This window comes from Sinohyriopsis cumingii, chromosome 1 (genome assembly GCF_028554795.1).
Source record: "Sinohyriopsis cumingii isolate HCF-2022 chromosome 1, ASM2855479v2, whole genome shotgun sequence".
Lineage (NCBI taxonomy): Eukaryota > Metazoa > Mollusca > Bivalvia > Unionida > Unionidae > Sinohyriopsis > Sinohyriopsis cumingii.
The window spans coordinates 19,472,059-19,492,622 of NC_142961.1; positions in this window are offsets into that span (position 1 = coordinate 19,472,059).

Here is a 20,564-nt window from a genome sequence, read left to right on the forward strand (position 1 = left end):
TGAAGAAGAAATACTTGAAGGTATTGGTGAAATAAAACAAGATCTTGCACCAAACCCAAAATTAAAAAAGAAAACATTGAATTGATTAATAAATTTAGAGAAGAAGTTATTGAAGATCTTAAAAATGTTAAAGAGGAAAATTTACCTAGCACTGCAGTGATGGGTTTTCTTCGAAAATCTGAACTTTTAAAGCCTGAGTATGCTGGTGTAAATGATGATAAAGAAAATTTAATGGGTATTTCGTATATATTACAACAAAAAACAGGCTAGAAATGATGAACCAAAATATAATGCGTATATTGAAAAAATAAATAATATTTATGCGGATTTACGTAAAAAAAACAACAATCTCAACTTGAGCCACAAATTCCTCAACCTGAGCCACAAAAACCACAAATTCCTCAACCCAAAACTTCTAAGCAACAAATTTTCAAAACAGAAAAAATTCAAAAACAACTTCAGGCACACTCTTGTAAACTACAATCTCCTAAACCACAAATTTCTCAACCACAATCTCTGCAAGTAATTAATATTAAGAATAAATTTACGACTATGGGTTTAGGCAGTTTTGTGAAATCAAATTACATACACGCTGTAAATATTGCCGCACATGGATACAATCAAACAAAAATATGTACAGCCTGAACATGTTATTTCTTGGGAAGATGATTGGGATAAAGCTGTATATTCCATATTTACTAATAAACTTATTGAAGATGTAGACACGTATTTTAAAAATTTAAAACGAGGAAAAGAAAAAGAAGACCATCCTGGTTTTGTCGGAAGTGGTTTTTTCTAATCTAGGAAGTGGTCTTATTAACTGTTCTAACAATGCTCTTTCTTATGTTGAACGATTAGAAATTCTGACTGGAGGAAAACGTGCTGGAAATAATTCTCCAGAAATTATTAATGAAATATCTGAAATTTGCCGAAGATTATTTACAGGAGGTATCATGGATATTAATGTTTATCGATCTCTCATTAACGAAATTGCTGATGATTGTCACATCGATTGAGAATAATTAGATCAACGGGCTGATTATTAATAAAATGATTCTACATAATGCTCAACGTGGACCTGTAATGGTCAGAATAACAAATTCGCGATTACCAACGTACAAAGCGATTACGGAGATGGACTCGGTGATGTTCAAGGTTTATTTAAGAGAACAGCTCCAAAAGCAATACCGATTGCAAAACAATTAGGAATGAAAGATTTAGACGTTATTCGAGATTAAGGTATCAGTGCTGTCTGGTAATGTTGCTAGCAAAACATTTTCAGCAATCAACGATAGATTAGCACGATTAATACGCAGACCGCAAAAACCACAGCCAGTAAATGTACCTAGCACTGAAATTATGCCTGCAAAATCAGTAATATATAAAATCAAGCTGCAAATCCAAAACTAGCAGAATTGGTTGGTGTAACAAGATAACCGGGTGGGATTTCGGATTCACAGCGGAACACTTTTGATGGTGATACAAATGTAATGTTTAATAACGAACGGCTTGAATGAGCAATTAATTATGATATAATATGTGTTTATATATGATCCAAATATTCGATCAGTTAACATAAAACGCACGGACTAAATAATAAAAATATAAATAAATAACTTTACACTGTACAAGCACAAGGGGTGAATGATTCACAGTGATTTCATAACGAAAGAACAATGTGTTTTACTCCAATAGAAAAACAAATGTAGCATTTTACTCATATAGTAAAATGTACTCACTCAAATAGTGAAATTATGTAGACAAAAGGGACAGATATACAAATTATCTTTATAGTCCCAAAAATATACTGAGCTTTACAATGCCCCAAAATTAGTCCACGGCTAAAAGATTACATGTGTGGAGTTACACACTCCGTCACCAGCCCACTCGCAATCAGTCACACTGGCCAATCAAGCCGTTAATATTCCAGGTTGGTCAATTAAGCAGTCGGCGCCCATCAGTCTCGATCAGCAACGCCCGAACACTTGCTAGTCGACCAGCAACACCATTTATTCAGCTCTACGGCTGTGTTATGATTCAGCTCCACAGCTGCTACGGTCGACTTCTTTGGTTAGTTCTGCAGTTGGCACCACGTCGACTCCGATCACTCCGATAACTCGGATCGCTCCGGTCACTCAGGTCAGCTGAAAATACATCTAACACCGTGTACTATCCATGACACGGTCATATACGATAAAACGTAATGACGTTATATACGATAAGTAATACAGATTACATTATAGGCGCAATAATTACAAAACAACAAACAAGTTCAGAAGTAAGCCGCATAACTGTGCCCGACATGAATCATACGGTACTAAACGTATCTTAAAATGCAACTTTATATATTGCTAATACAAACTCTTCCTAAGTCAAAAATAAGAATAGAAAAATATTTGCATGATACTACGTAAGCCGAAGCTACATAGAAAATATACAAAAATAAACGTGGTAGTACAATAGCAGCAGAGAGGGAGAACAGACCTTTTGCTGAAACGTCATTTTGAAAACTAAGACCTCATACGAACAAAATTTAAAAATATAAGGTCACTAACGCTAAACCAGAGCCTCTAACGTACCAAGAGTTTCTCTAATTGGTTTAGTTTTTTGGTTACTTTGTTTTTGTCGTTCGTATTTTTCTAAATTTGTATGTGTGTTTTCGTTTACCCGCCAGACGTTTCATTGAGGTCGCACCCTCTCTGCTGCTACAATTAAATCAATATTATATCAACCAAATATTTTATCAAGACCTATACGGTATCTTGTTCTAGGATCGTGCAAATGTATTGTTATAAATCCGTGTGGAGCAGATTGTGCTTTTGAAAAGAAGTTTTTGAACTTAATCATGTCCTTATCCGAACTACACCAATTCTGGTGAATATTTCGCTGAGTATGTGTGTCAACTCCATTGAACACAACTAAAATATTACAGTTATCTCTGATCACTTTAGGTATTTGTGTATATCTCTGAGTAACATGAAACACATCAGTATTTTTATGCCTACCTCTCGAAAATATCCGAGTTGGATTTGTTTGTTTGTCCAGCATTACGTCGTTGTATACTATGAGATTATTAATAAATCCATCTAATTCATCTACGGACGGTGCTTCATCAATATCAGTTATAAAATTAATAATATCATCGCCATCTTATTTAATAATCATGCGTTTTCATTAAAATATTTAAGTTCATCATAACACCGCTGATCATCAACTGATGGTGCAACAAAATATAACTTGCCCCACTTGAGCCATCTCATTATCAAATTAAGTAATAATTGCAGTTTACCAGACCCAGCTGGACCTACTATTATTATTCTGATAGAATTCGGTAACGCTGAAATATGTTTTACTAGCTCTTGCTTTCGTGGCGCTGAGAAATCAATGACATCCATGTTGTAGAAATATAATAAATAATATGAATCTTTATTGCGTTAAATGTAGAGCATCTACCCATACAAGTGGATTAAAAACAATAATACCAAAAATAAAAAGCGTGCACTTACAGAAAAATGTGTAAAATGTGTTACAGATAAATATAAATTTATTTCCCTTGACAAGTCAAGGAAAATTGGTGGTGATATCGCTCCTTCATTAGGAAAATTACCAGGAACTTGGTGGGCTAAATACCCAGGAGAAAAACATCTTCCAGGATATAACTATTGTGGTCCTGGAACACATCTTGATATCCGACTTGAAAAACAAGATCAATCAAGACCTTGAGAGTATCCTACAAATGATATTAATCGAGCATGTCACACTCATGATGTAGCTTATAAAAGTAAAGATCTGCAACAACGACATATTGCAGACAATAAATTAATTCATGTTTAAATTCCATACAGATTTATCGTTTAAAGAAAAATGTGCTAGATTGGCAATAAAATCTGCGATTAAAGGTAAATTATTATTCGGAGCCGGTAATTAATTAACCAATTATTAAAATAATGGAATCGATTTACTATAGCCCAAGAGGATATTGGAAAGGTAGAGCAGCTATTAGTAAACTCGCTGATGCAGCAAATGTCACACGTTCTGTTGCTAAAGCTTGGTTAGCACGACAGAAAATATACGAAATGTATATACCACCACCTAAAAAATATTTAACATACACATTTTGATGTTAGCACCCTTAATGAAGTACATCATGCAGATATTTTATTTTTACCACATGATTCTATTAAAATTGGAAGAGGTCAATCACGTACGTATAAATACGCGTTAACTGTCGTTGACGTTGCCAAAAGATATAAGAAAGCGGAACCATTATCAACTATAACAGCAACTGAAGTTTCTTCCTCTTTTGAACGAATTTATCAACGAGGACCCTTACGATGGCCACAACTGCTACAGGTTGCTCCTGGCAAAGAATTTCTTGGTACAGTATCATTTCTGATGAAAACACCTAACATCAAAATCAGAGAAGGGCATACTGCAATACATCATGATCAGGCAATTGTTGAACGATTAAATCGAACACATGCTGAGCGGTTATTTGGATATCAATATGCAAAGGAAATGATTCAGAAAGATACGAGATCCAGCGAATGGGTTGCAAGATTACCAAGTGTAATAGCTGCGTTAAAAAATGAAATTACTCGAACAACTGCCATGAAACCTATTAATGCAATTACAAAAAACATGTACCAATACAACGACATGAATTTTCAAAACAACGAGTATTAGGTAATGTTAATGTAAGATAATTATATGAACCTGGCGAACTTGAAGGCGGTAAAAAAAGAGCGACTGATCCTATTTGGTGTATTACGACACATAAAATATCTAGCGTGGTAAGACCCACGGGTAGACCTGCAATCTACAGACTAGATTCAACTGCTCCTCAATGTGGATTACGCGATCAATTACAAGTAATTCCTGAAGACACACAATTAACACCGCATTCACTTTTGTAAACTAGTACCTCGACTTCGATTATATTCAAGACAGGTCAGCATTATATTTTCGCGTGTATGACCAAATTACTATTACTTATGGCTACGGTAAATTGTCTTGGATTATTATTTGAATACTGCCACAACATTACTGTGTTACAGATCGCACAATGATTTTTTTGCTGTTCTTTTAATGTCATTATAAATTCAGCATCAAGATCAATATCGCGTTTATTTAATTTTTTATCACACTGTTTATAACTAATTTTTTTCTTACTATATCATTGTCAATAACATTGCTATTACCAGTAGTTTCTGTAAAGTCTATGACAATTCTCCGACACTGCGAGACAAACTAACTATGACCATTCGATACGATCATCGGCGATCCAAACATTTGTATCAGAGATAGTTAATCCTTGTGATGAATGAATTGTCATTGCGTATCCTCGCCTCCACGGAGTTTTGACCATGAATAATGCGCTCTCAACAACATTGACAGGAACTAAAACAATATCATTTAATACAAGATTTTGTTTTTCTGACGATCCTGGTATATCAACGTCGATATTCTGTCGTCGCGTATCAACCGACCGGTCGATAACAAAACGGTAGATCTAAAAAAAAATCTTTACTTAACAGAAATAATTGTTGTTTACGTATATCTCTATTTTTCTGTTTGCAACTGATAATAGGATAATTATATCACGCATTATATCACACTGAACTTTGTTCCGTTGTAGTCTGATTAATTTCTTAAGCTCTCTTTATTCTGGATTAAGCGTTCTACGATGATCGGTTATTTCTTCTTAATAATCCACAAAGTTTTTCAACCATTCGTGTGGAGACAATCTAACAAAAGGTGGCGGTTGACCATCATCGCCGCACATTATTACAGCTGTATTTTTTGTCAATAACCAATCAAGAAATGTTTTAATGTTTCTAACGACACTGTACATATTTAATCCCAAACGATAATCCTTGAAATGTATTTTTCGCCCATTCGATCAGGAGTCCATTTATCCCCCTTCCATCGAAAGAATTTGTGATAAGTTGATAAGTACATGATTTAATAATTCTTTCTCTCATTTCTCTTGCGAGTCTGTGTGCAGGGGTTAAACGACCATATCAAAATTCCGATATAGCTCAATCACACGAGCTGTTTTACCAGAACTGCCAGGTCCATTGAGATAAACAATCTTATTTCTGGTCACAGGATCATACACTGGCGGTGCAGATGACAGTTTTGATATTTGATTATTTTTGTAATAAATATATTTGACATCAACGTCGGCGGATTTAAAATAATCGAGTATATTTTCTTCTTTTATTCTCCATTCGCCCCATGATGCATAAGTGCCGATAACAATTTTTCCAACAATCCTGAATATTTGTTATTGATATAAAACGAATCCGTAGCGACACTGACAGCAAACTTAGAAACTATATTTAGCATCGATAATAGATTTATTGAAACGTACGCGAGCATTGAAGATCTTAAATGAGTAAACTGCGGTGACTCGCCATCAATATAACCCACAATTGTACCTAATTTAGTTCCGTCCGATAAGTTAACATTACCTCGACTTATAAACATATTTTTTTTTCCTTGTATCAGCAATTATAAAATGTAACTCAGCATCGTCTATAATCAATCTTGTACAATGTCGTTTATGATCATATGATCCTCCTTGGGTGAATTTACCGATTATTTTTTCTGCGGATGATATCATATAATTGCTTCACTTACTGTCAGAAATATCAGTATTTTTCATCGAGCATATATCGTAACAATACTGTTGTAGCCCAATGTTTTTCTTAAAAATGTTTACCAAACCAGACATAACAAATTGGACGAAGAACTTCGGCAAACTTAAATGACTCGATTCAAGCGAATCCAGTCCGGTCAAAACCTGACAATGGTCCGTTTATCGATACTCTGGTCATTTCGAGTGTGGGATGACCAAATCACTGAAAATGCTTAGACCACTCTCCAATACCAAGAAAACTTCCAGGATAACATGCAACCATATCAACCTAAATAACATCTTCATGATCGTATTTACTATTAAATATCCACCGTGTCCGCATTCGACACAACTCGATATTATATAATTGAGAAAATCCGATCGTGTTGGTTTCCACGAATTTTGTTCTCTAACAAAATGAACAGCAACTGACAGAACGGTAAAACAATTACTCAGCAATTGTTCAGCATCGTCATGGGTATATTTTAACGCAAGATTATCAATACACGTGTAAGACAACTGAAAAAGATTATATTAGATCGTGAAAACAGAAACGCTGTTACTTATGAAAGAGATTGTAGTAAAAATGTCACTAGTGAGAGTAGTGACGAAGATGAAAGCTACGGTAACTGGGGTCCGTGTCGTGACTAGTGATTGTGAAAAGTAAAAGTTAATATTATTCTGGTTCTAATATTTTTTAGATTCTGATTAAAATATTTTTTAAATTCTGATTATAATATTTTTATGTTGATTTTCAGAGATTTTAGTGGAATTTATTTAAAATTCATTGTTTTTTCACCGATTTTGGTCGATTTGTCAGTAAAAAATGTCAGTGAAATTGCAGACTTTTGAAGGGTGACAACCTCAGCGATTCTCTAAATGATTTATCGATAAATCGATACATTTTCTTTTGTCTTCTTAAAAAACAACTAAAATCAGTTACAATTTAGCTACAAAACATCATTTTGTGCTCTGTTTTATGAAAATTTAACGATTTATCGATAAATCTTTTAGAGAATCGCTGAGGTTTTCATTCAATCAAATTATAAAATTTTATTAATTTTCATTTCTTTAGTAGCATTTACCCAATCAAATTATAAAATCTGGCTGTTATAATATATTTTGTAAATTTTCTATTTTTTAGAATGTACCAATCAATTTAAAATAATCAAATTTTTATTCAGAATTAGACAATATTGTTTATGCTGATCAAATTTAATACAGGAATATGCATAATTCAAAATCCGATCTCTGTCACACATGATCATAGAAATACGTTCTCGCCTTCAGTTGATTTAATTGTTCCTGCGTCAATAAAATGTCTTCGTTGCCGTATTCATCAATAATTATATCAACATTAAATTGTTCTGTGTTAACTGGAGACTATATCATTTTTCTGATAGCGTTTTCAAGTACCTCCCCCTTGTCGTGTATGAACACTCTTACATGTTGGTACATTATATAATATACCTCTTGATTAAATAATTAATTGAAAATCAGTCTGCAAAAAATATCTCGTTAAGATCGTACGTTTAATTTATATTTAAAAATTCTCCACGCAAGTCAATTAAGTGTCCGCTCTGGTTAGTAAGTTTGAAATTTATTCTTGATAATAACCGATTAGGACAACTTAGATAAACCGGATTGATTTGTTCTTGTACAATCAAATATCCAGGAGCTACTTGCAGAGTAAATGTGTATAAAATATATCCTTGCTGAGCTTGATTTGATTTTCCAAGATCTATTTGAAAGCTGCCAACAATTACATCACATACAAAATTGACTGCGATTTTTGACGTTATATTTACAATTCCTAGTGAAATATAACGCCCGCCACCGTATGGTTCATTGTTATGTCTTAGAAGAGATGCTGGAGGGGCTATTTTACTCCATGACTCGAGTATCTTGGGAAAGTTTTCTTCGATGATATCGTTAAATCTTCTTTTTAGATCATCGGTTTCAAATCCTGGCAGTACAAATTGTAAGAAATTCGCTTCAGCTATTTTATAGTGATTAATATATAACTGCCTGATATTTGTTATTTTTGTATTTCCTATATCATAAGTACTAGCATTTACTACCTCAATAGTAACTCGATTAGCGAATTCAAGATCTCATACAATTTCATTTAAATGTTGTTGTATCGTTTCAGTAATTTTCTTTCTTACATCGTTATTAGGATACTCCAGGACAAAATTTTTAAATAACTGTGTTAATGTAGTGGGCATTGTTATATATTCATTTTTAATTTTATCAGCCAATGATCTGAAATCTCTTTCATAAACAATATAATCGGAAGTATTTTCATCAAAATCTATTATTGAAATCGGTGTTTTAGGAAATATTCTACCATCAGACAGTTTAAAACGATGATCTGTTTAATGACGCCACGGATGTCCATCTCGATATTCTGGAATTGTTATAACTTTTTTCTCATTTCTTAGAAGTTTATTTAACTTTGGTTCTAGTGGTCCATGATACTCTGGTGGAATTTCAGGCCAACATAAAACAGATCTAACTGATGACTGATTAATATATACAACGCAATCTGGATAACGTATTTCAATTGCAGCCGATAATGTTGGTTCGTGAACCGTTATAACTATGTTTGCTTCTCTTCCGCCTATAGATTTTATTCTGCGCTGAAATTCATCATTGATTTGTTCAATCTGATAACTTCCTGTGGGAATAGAAACAACTAACCAGTCGGGAGTTCTATCTGGTTTATTTTTATGTGTAAATATAAGCGAATTATTCGCCTGTAATCCACCAAAAGATTTTGATCTAATATTCCGCTAGCGCTATTTCTTTCACTGGAATTACAGTTGGAAAGTTAACACTAAATTCGGGGCCCCGAGTGGCCGAGTGGTCTAAAGCGCTCTCCGTTACGGATCACTGCCATCTCACCTCTGTCTGCGTGGGTTCGAGTCTCCGATTCGGCCAATGTGGGTATGTGAGAAAGCTTGCCAGTAGCTTCTCGTGTGTCGGTGGTTCTTTCCGGGATTTTCCCGGGTTCATCCTCCACTATTAATACTGGCCACCATGTATAGCCTATTGTGTGCTGAAAAATGGCGTTAAACCCTACAGCAACAACAACAACAACAACACTAAATTCTGGATTATTTGAGCTTACCGATATCATTGTTGTTTTTGACGGAGTTGTGTTCGTTACGATTTGTTGAAGTAACTCGTTCAGAGCTAACATTATTATTTAAATCCTGATTTCCTAAATCAATCACAGTCATTGCGTCATTGTAAATTTTGATAATATCCGTGAACTCAGAATCTGATATTTTTCCATCACTAAGACTTGTTGATAATAACGAGGATAATTTAGAGTATGCTAACGTCGATGTGTGTAATTTTATTATATAATCATGCAATTTTGCATTTGTGCACGAACATATTTTTTTTGTGATGATATTAAGAATACCGACAATCATTGTTGTAGCTGAAACACAAATTGTTACAACTGCTGGCGATGTCATTGTTATTGTTGATACTAATGCGCCGGTTCCAGCAATAACAGCAGACGCTGAATAAACAATTATATTAACAATAACTACACGTCTACGATATGTCTTTACTATTATTATATACCCGTCAACGATATTTTTTTAACTTTGTTTGCCATTCACGTGCTTTATTGTATCTAAAACGTTGAAGGTTGATCCGAATATTCATTGTATTTTAATTAGGTTGGAATATAGCTACTAATTCAAGGCACCAATAATAAATCAAGCCGAGTGTTTTTCTTCGGGTTCCACGGTAAATATTACCTCCTCGTTTTGATCTACCATCGCTAACATAGATCCAGGAGATCCAGTCAGTGGATAACGCCGTGAAATCGTGGTAGATATTATAAACGTTACAACACCAAATAATGATAACCTGAATATACTGGAAACTTCAGCGTGATGTTTAATGGATTTATTGACTGGTGACCATAATGCTTGGTCAGACGCTACTGTACATACCAGGTTCATAATCTGCTTGTGGGTAATTTTTGTCAGTTCAATTTTTTTCACGATATCGGGAATTCCACTTATAACATGTTCTAGTTTTTTTTTCTAATCGTTTCAATGTCTGACATAGCTGTCTTAATGTCGCCGAGCTTGTGTTAATATCAACTAGTTTCAGGTCAACAGTCAACGGGGTACCAAAGAAATCATTTGTGATTTTATTGAGTTTTTTAAAATTTCTACGAGTATTTAAAAGCATATTTACGTCGGCGTCATAATCAGCTCGCGGCGTGAATAATTTAGTATCTACAATATTATAGTTATTGTCTACATATTTTTTGTTGCGGCATCTTCATCAGATGTTGGATCACTTAAAACAAACTATTTTATTTCCGTTCATGCTGAGTTCACCTGTCATTGTATCGCCGGTGGTCCGCAAACGATTAACAACACTTTTTTTAATTTCATCTCTAATATCTGCAATTGATATATTTGAATCTCTGATTTTACCGCCGTCAGTAAATATTGCAATATATCCATAGTAGCACCAAGAACTCTACGACCTATATCATTCCACTTAATATTACTCGTCTTTAAAACACCGTATTTATCCTGAAAAATAAAAACTTCATCTCGGTCAAGTCCAGAGAGGTTCATAATACACTGGTCAACAGTGAAATCATTACTGACTTGAAAAGGCCCTAATCTGTAGTATTTTGGTGTGCCGAACACGAATATAACCGTGAAAAATTTGTATTGGCTCTCGTTTTGAAGATATTCATATACCTCATTTTCTATGTTTCACTGTGTAAATTTCTCCAGTAGGACTGCAGCACATCCGGAATAATGATGTAACATTGCATAATACCATCATGCTCACATCATCCACAGTTGATTGCATCATTTTCTGATGCAATGCAATACTAATGCCATGCGGCTGCTGAAGTAAGTTGACGTCAGCAGTGTACTATACATGTGTAGGCCTATTATACTAATGCCAGGCGGCTGCTGAAGCTGACGTAAGCAGTGTACTATATAAAGCCCAATCAGATAGGTTCAGCATTTAAAATATTTTAGACGTTGTGCGAGACAGTTCAAGCTACTGTTACATAAAACTTATTATTTTATCCATTTACGTACAATAAAGAACAGTAATGCCTCGAAAGTGTGTTAATACCGCGGACAATTTTTGCTATATTTGTGGGGAAGTGACATTTGCCAACCAGAAGAAAAGTATCAATTCTCAAGTGAAGAAGGCATATCATCTTTACTTCGGATGCAAGGTTGGTGACCAAGACAAGCCTTGGGCTCCGCATATATGCTGTGCTACATGTACAACACAGCTTTCACAGTGGTTGAATTGCAAAAGGTCATCAATGCCGTTTGCAGTCCCAATGGTGTGGAGAGAGCCAAGCAACCACCTAAATGACTGTTACTTCTGCTTGGTTCCTCCTCTTTCCGGCGGAATAACGAAGCGAAAGAAGTCGAGAATAGTCTACCCAAACATTCCGTCTGCATTGAGACCAGTTCCACATGGTGAGGGACTTCCTATTCCAGAACCTCCAGCAGAATATTCTCTTGATTCATCTGACGAAGACAAAGGTGAGTCGACCTGTTCTTCTCCTGGTCCATCAGCATGCAGTGATCCAGATTTTCACTGTGGTGCATCATCAACCCCACACAGAATAACACAGGAAGAACTAAATGACCTGATTCGTGATTTGGACTTATCAAAGAACAAGGCAGAATTGCTAGGATCAAGACTCCAACAATGGAATCTTCTAGAAGAAGATGTCACAATTACTGCATATCGAAAGCGCCACCAGCAATTGGAGCCTTTCTTCAGAAAGGAAAGTAATCTGATATTCTGTTCCGATATTGAGGGCCTCATGAATGCTTTAAAAATCACTCATGACCCACAAGAATGGAGACTATTTGTGGACTCTTCGAAACTGAGTCTCAAGGCTGTGCTTTTGCACAATGGAAACATTCTTCCATCTATTCCAGTAGCGTATGCTGTCCACATGAAAGAGACATACGATAACTTAAGGCAGCTACTGAATTCCATTGAGTATAACAAGTACAGCTGGCACCTCTGTGGTGATTTGAAGGTAGTTGCCCTTTTAATGGGACTGCAGCAAGGATATACAAAATACATGTGTTTCTTATGCGAGTGGGATAGCCGAGCAAGGGAAATGCACTACATGAGGAAGGAATGGACTCACAGGCAGAATGTAGCCATTGGAGAGAAGAATATCCAACACCCAGCTCTGGTTGAGGCTCAGAAAATCTTGCTACCACCCCTTCACATCAAACTAGGTTTGATGAAGAACTTCGTGAAAGCCATTGACCGGACTTTGCCAGCATTCCGATACCTGCATGAAAAATTCCCTCGACTCAGCGAAGCAAAGATTAAAGAGGGAGTTTTTGTGGGTCCTCAGATTCGAGAGCTTTTCAAAGATGACCGGTTCAACAACTTGCTGGAAGGTGACGCGAAACAAGCATGGAATGCTTTTCGCCTAGTTTCTACAAACTTCCTCGGAAATGTTAGGGCAGAAAACTATAAGGAACTAGTAGAAGACATGTTGATGAAGTATAAGAAACTTGGCTGCAATATGTCTCTAAAGATTCACTTCCTTCATTCCCATTTGGATTTCTTTCCTAGCAACTGTGGAATTGTTAGTGATGAACACGGCGAACGTTTTCATCAAGATATCGCAACAATGGAACAAAGATACCAGGGAAAATGGTCCACTACAATGCTGGCTGACTACTGCTGGACACTCCTCAGAGATGCTCCCGAACAGCTGTACAAGAGACAGGCGAAGAAATCTAAGATGTAGTCAATGACTTGATTTTTTATAGGTAGGCTATTACAGTTGACCTTTTACTATTGGAATGCATTTCGTTATGTAAACATTAATTTCTTGCAGATTACAAAAAAACTAGAGCCAATTTTGCAATTTGACTGTCATATTCGTGTTCAGCACATAAAAATTGATAAGAATTGACTAATTTTATTTCAGTAACATGACTTTTGTAAAAATTTGTTGTCCAGTGATATCGGCAACTTCATCTTTAGTTGCGTAATTTGATAAATCAATATCATCTTTATTCTTGCCCTTAGTGGTACCACTAAGAGAAGATCTTCCATAAATATCAACCATTATATTTTAAGATCTGTTTTAAACGACATGGTTACATGTATAATCGTGCACGACTTTATGAGGTGGTAATGCTGATGAAGATATAGCACTGAGTACATTAATTACTTCACGGCCACATATCGGTGGATCTGTCATTGTTTGTGTTGGCAATGTTCAATACCAGACTGGACTATTTTTTATTGTGTTTGTATATTAAAAAAATTCAATTGGTGGTGCCAAACCATACGAATCAAAATAAAAAATTCCACATGGATCAATTGCGTATGCAACCCAGTGAGTTCCTGGACCAGAACTGTTATCAAGATTAATAATTCCTGTTTCAAAATTGTTTGGTTGTTTTGGTAATTGGTCACGCATAAAAAACTGACATTTTTTATATTTAATATTTTAGCAGCATCGAGTAAATCAAAATTTGACATGGGTAAAATTAGTGAAGTTTCCCTGGAAGTCTCAAGCGTTTTCCTTATCGATACGTCCCCGGTAAGCTTAGGCCTTTCTTCCTCTTTTAAGTCCTTTTTCCGTTATTTTATCAACAAGAATACTACCAACCTTTCCGGCAGTACCGCTTAAAACACCAAGTGCAGCTGTTTCTTGCAATGGCTGGGCTTGCAGCGGCTATTATCCTTGTTAAAGCTGCAAAAAGTTGAAATATACCGCCTGTTTTAGTTGAGTCTTTAATGGAACTCGAAGAAAGATGAAGTTGAATTCCGGTTTTTTATTCTAAAGCCGTATTACAATGTTTAAGCTGAGTCTTGGTTAATGATAATTTGTTGGACAACCATTAAAACATTTATCTTTTTTAGTGTTATTTTTGTTCCGCATTTACATGCAAGTTTCGAATGTAATTTTTTCACCTGACCGGAAGTCAGAGTGATATTAACGTGACTATATGACATTTTTGTAATATGATAAGTGAATTAATTACGTGTTTTCCACTGAAGCGTCACTAACTCTTAATCGTCCACCAACACCTTCGAGTAATATTCATTAATCTGAAAGAATAACTGCAATTGCTCTGTAACCATCAACGGGTACTTCGTTTACGAGAGCTCGGAAGTGTATATCAACAACAGTTTGTCGTGCTAAATCAAGATGCTCCAGCGAATAGTAATAGATTGGATATAATTTTGTAAAGTCTAATTGTGATATTTGTAAACCAGTATATATACGTTCCATAAATGTCATCAAACTATGATATGCACGTGCTACATGATTTGTGGTATAATCTAACAATATATCCTCAGCTGGCTCTTGTTGGCCATTTATTCTTAAATAAACATCGGTAACCCTGAGTTGGTCAAATGTCATATGACTAAGTTCTTGCGAGTTTAATCAATTAATATGTTGCTAAGCAATAACAATGCAACGCGGTGCAGAAACACCCTGTTGTGATGCTACATGCCATGTAAACACACCTCGAACGGTGCTTGGAATGCTATATGTGGTCACTGTTAACCATGATAACAATGATTTACCACCTGAATCCATAAAAGAAAGTATTTTTTGTTCTTCAGCGACTGTTGGAGTCATTACTAGCATCCACAGTGACATTTTTAATATATTTAATTTGCCATCATCAGCAGCACCAGCGCCCCGCCATATTGCATCGTTATCATTGCATTTTCTTAGAAGCACAACTGTATGCTTAGCCCCGAAAATAACCTTTCTACCATTTCTACAAAATCCAAATATATGTGACAGTGGAATTACGCATGAAAATCTTTTACGTCCTCCTAACCAAATTGATGTACTTGTTGCAAATCCTAAGTTAAAATTTGCATTAATACTTCCTCTAATATCAAAATTAGCAGCTGGTCTAGGTGCATTTTCAAAATCATTTGGTTGTGGTCCAACTGTAGTATTTTGTGGTGTATGTATTTTATATACTGAAAATGATTAGCATTGTCGGTAACATCTTTAGCAAACATCATTGATGGACAAGCTTATCTTGTATAATCATCAGAATATCTTGCTAAACCTATTATCGTTGTAGCAACGTCGACGTCTTTCTGAATTGATTCAATATTTCTTCCATCAATCATATATGTAGCGCTATCAAACAACGCCATAATTCCATTATTAACAAAACCAACACGTTGATTTTCACCATATGGCGTATCAGTTGCAACATTTGTTACAAGTTTCCATTCTACGTCAATAAATGCTTCAGCGGGTAAGAAATATCTACTTGTATCCTGAACTTGCAATTCGATTATTCCATGCTGATTTGGTTGTCTTGCTTCATAAGAATAAAATTGATAATCACGTATCGATTCATCTTTGAGAATGAGTGAGTCCATGTCGAATGCTGGATCAGATATATGTTTAAACATTTTATTATATTTATGATCGTCTAAAACGAAGACCACTTCCTACTATTAAATTTGCAGTTATATTTCTTTCTGCTTCACCAGCCAACTCTAACAGTTTTTGATTTGCGGTTTCATTTATTATTTTACTGACATTATCAGGCATATCTTCAGTGCTAGGTAAATTTACTGGTGGTTGTGGTTTTCGTCTAATTAACCGTGTTAGTCTAACCTTGATTGACGAGAACGCTTCTACCGGTAAGACGAAGCCTTTATCACGAACAAAATCAATAGCTTTCATTCCTAGTTGTTTTGCAATCGGTATTGCTTTTGTCTCTATCCTTCTAAATAGACCTTGAACAACATCACCGTTTCCATCTCCGTAAGTTGCTTTATAGGTTGGTAATCGATAATTTACTACTCTAACCATGATTGGTCCACGTTGAGCATGATGTTTAATCATTTTATTTATTACTCATTTATCTAATCACTGTGATAATTATCAGCAATTTCATCAATGAGAGAACGATAAACATTGATATCCGTAATACCGCCAGTAAATAATCTTCGATAAATATCAGATATTTCGGTAATGATTTCCGGCGAATTATTTCCAGCACGTATTACTCCAATCAGAATTTCAAATCTATCTACGTCAGAAAGAATATTGTTAGAACAAGCAATAAAACCACTTCTTCCTGGCGTAGTTGAGTATAAACCATTTACAGTAGCGCCTGACTTAGGTTCGTAAATTTCATCAGGGTCATTATATTGCTGTTTAACTTCTTCAACAGTCTTATTTTGTTTATTTAGCTAGTCTTTATATCTTCCCTCTCTACATCTCATTACTTCTTGCTTAAAGTAAATAAAATCCTGACTAGTAGTATTTAAATAATCTCGATTTTTATTTGCGGCATGTACTGTAGCAATCCATTTCTCAGGTTCTATCCGTTCAACAAAATCTTTAATCAAATAATTTTTTATTTCCAAAAACAGCAACCATTGCTGATGATGCTCGATTATTAAGTAATATATGACGTCTTTCAACAAATATATTTCTGTAAGCACTAGGGGTTTGCTGAAGAGGTTATGTTATTTGTTGTGACCGAGTAATTCGTGACCTGGGCGATTGTGGTTCTTTTTGTTCTCGTTCTATTTGTTGCTGTAGTAGAGGAAGCTGATAGGAAGGTTCTTGCTCAGGAGGTTGTGGTTCTGATTGTTTTGGTAGCCTTGGTTGTTTTTGTGTTTTTTTCTTTTAACTCTTGTGAAAAATTATTTATTCCCTCAGTATAAGTAATATAGTTTATATCGTTACTATGTACCTGATCGAGTCGTTGGTGTACACAATAAACCCAATTATACCATTTATCACGAGTAACACCCTTAACATGATTAGGTTGTAAAAAAAAGTATCTTCTTCGAGCATAACCTAATACAAAAAATGCAGATAAGTTAACTATATGTTTATGACTTTTTATTTCATCAATAGCCTTATCAGTAAATTTTACTATAAATTTAACACATTTTCTTCCCTTTGGTTTTTCCTCCTTTGTTTTTTTATAAATTCTTTTATATCAGCCAATTCATCAACTATTTCTTCACCTACAGGAGGAGGTTGACCAGCAACTATTTCAGTTGGAAGATCTCGTAAAATCTTTTTTTGGTTTCATAGTTCTTTCTGCTATTTTTCTAATATCTGCAGCAGTCTGTTCTAACGTTGGGCGAAGACCTTCAGTAGCCTCTGCAACTCTTTCAGTAACTTTTGTAACGGGTTTAAATAATTTTTCTGTACCTTCCGCATATTCTATTTGTGATTCTTGACGTTTTTGAAGGTTTTGTATAACAGAATCACAAACAGAAAGAAATTCCTTTATCGTTTCTAATCTTTCTCGAGCTAATATAGCAGTATAAGATGCAGCACCAGGTGCCATTATTGATATAATAATGATTTAATTATAGCAGCAGAGAGGGTGCGACCTCAATGAATCGTCCGGTGGGTAAAAGAACGCACATACGAATTTAGAAAAACACAAACGACAAACGATGAAGTAACAAAAAATCTTCCCAAATTAGAGAAACTCTCGATAAGTTAGAGTCTTTGGTTTGGCGTTAGTGACCTTATTTTTTACTTTAAGCAAATGACGTTTCAGCAAAAGGTCTGTTTACCCTCTCTGCTGCTACAATAGTTATGACTTATACACAAGAAATTAATAATTCACATACAGCTGAAGATGTGCAAGTCCTTAAAGTAGACGCTCACTGACAAGACGTTCCGTAATGTAAAGATTTAATCTTACGGTGAGGCATTTTTGCACGAAACGAAGTCGTCATACATTGTCTGTGCGCTGGAAGCATTCGGTTTTTCCCGTTGAAAGCACTTCGCATGTGCCGCATAGGATGAACCGAACTTAATATTTCGAAATATTGTACAATATACATAAATCACCTCGGGTATCGTTGTACACAAAAAAGGAAACCCGAGTACATGTATTTAATACATAAAGGGATTTATACAATTCGGTGACAGTTGATATAGCCCAGTCAGAAAAAGAAAAAATATAAATACAAGTCTGATAGCAGGAAGTGTTCTTCGTGTTAGACGATAACAATTATAATAATAATGTTTAGATGTATATCTGATAAAGCGTTTGGCATGGACGCACCAGTTCTCAAAGACGAATCTGTGCGTGATTATCAGTATTGTTCTTATGAAGCACGACAGCCAAATCGACGTGGACGAATTGAATTATAAGTTCAAGATACAGTTAGATATTACTTACCCGCTAACGCGTTTATGGAAGTAGAAAGAAAATTTGTTACAGATGGCGTCGCTAATACACCATACGGTGATGAAATCAGAGTTGGTTGTGTTAATAATTGCACCATGGCGTTATTCAAAAGTTGTACTTACGTGACTGATGGAAAAGAGATTGAATCAATTCAGGATAATGTTGACATTGCTACAACGATATTAGGTCTAGCAAGATAGTTAGATGATTATACAAGATCAGCTGGTCCATCAATGATGTTTGCAAAAGATCATTTCGACAGTGCTGATGACAGACCATATAATATAAGGCGACCAAGATGCCGGTAATGACTCCATCGATTACAGAAGAAGAAAAATTACTTTATTTTATGAATTCAGGTGGTAAATCATTATTATCATGGTTGATAATAACCACAGATAGCGTTCAAAGTAATGTTAACGGTTTATTTACATGGCATAGAGCAACACAGCAAGGTGTTTCTGCACCACGACATGTATTTATTGCTTTTGAAAATGTTGAACGAGTAAACTCTCAATAACACAGTATAATGATATTTGACAAACTCGAGTTAGTGACGTTTCTTTAAGGATAAAAAGAACATCAAGAACCATCTGAAAATATATTGTTAAATTTTGATCAAAATTATATAGCACGTGCATATCATCGTTTGATGACGTTCATGGGAAGCGATCAAAATACAGATACTGGTTTACAAATATCACAACTAGATTTTACAAATCTGCATCCGATTTATTATTTTCACTGGAACATCTGGATTTAATTAGGCAATCAGTCGTTGATATTCATTTTCGAGCTCGAGTAAACCCCGCTAGCGGTTTAATTACAGGGCAATCGCAGTTATACTCAGCAACAAAACAATGTTACTTGAACGTGTTGGTAGACGAATGAGAATTATTGATGCTTCAGTAGAAAGCATGTAATTAAATCGCTCACGATATTTATAATGTCATATCATCATGTTAGTGTCAGTCTGACCCCTGGTCAGAATAAAAAACTTCAATCGAAATCAGCGAAAACATGTGGAATAAAAATATCACTAAAAAAAAGATCAGATAACAGGTGGTAAGAATAAATTATCATTGTCAGAACGTCAGCTCAGTCATTTCAGTGACGCCAAACAATCAAAAACCGGTGTTAGACGTAATCTTTCTGCTGATGCCATTAAAGAAGCAATTAAAACGGGGGGTATATTTACACTTCTTGCAGCTATATCAGCGTTAATAGCCGCCGCAGCCTCAGCTGTTGAAAAAGCAGCTGCACTTTGTGCTGTTGGAACTGCTGCTGGGAAGGCATTAATCAAATCGACAGGACAAGGAATAAAACTTCTAAAAACAATGGAAGGGGTCTAAGACTACCAGGAACTCCTAATTGGTACAGAAAACGTCTGAGACTTCCAGGTACACTTCGCTGATTCATCCTTTGTCAAATATTGACTTACTTGATGCTGCTAAAAATTAAATAAAAAACAATTTTGAAACCGGTATTATTAATCTCGATAAAAGTTTTGGCCCTGGTACTGATTGTGTGGCACACGCAATTGATCCACGTGGAATTATTTATTTTGATTCGTATGGGTTGGCTCCACCAAGACAATGTCTAAATTACGTAAACACAATTAAAAAAAAACTCCATTTTGGTACTCAACAATACCATAACAGACAAAATAAGATCAGCCAATATGCGGCCGTAAA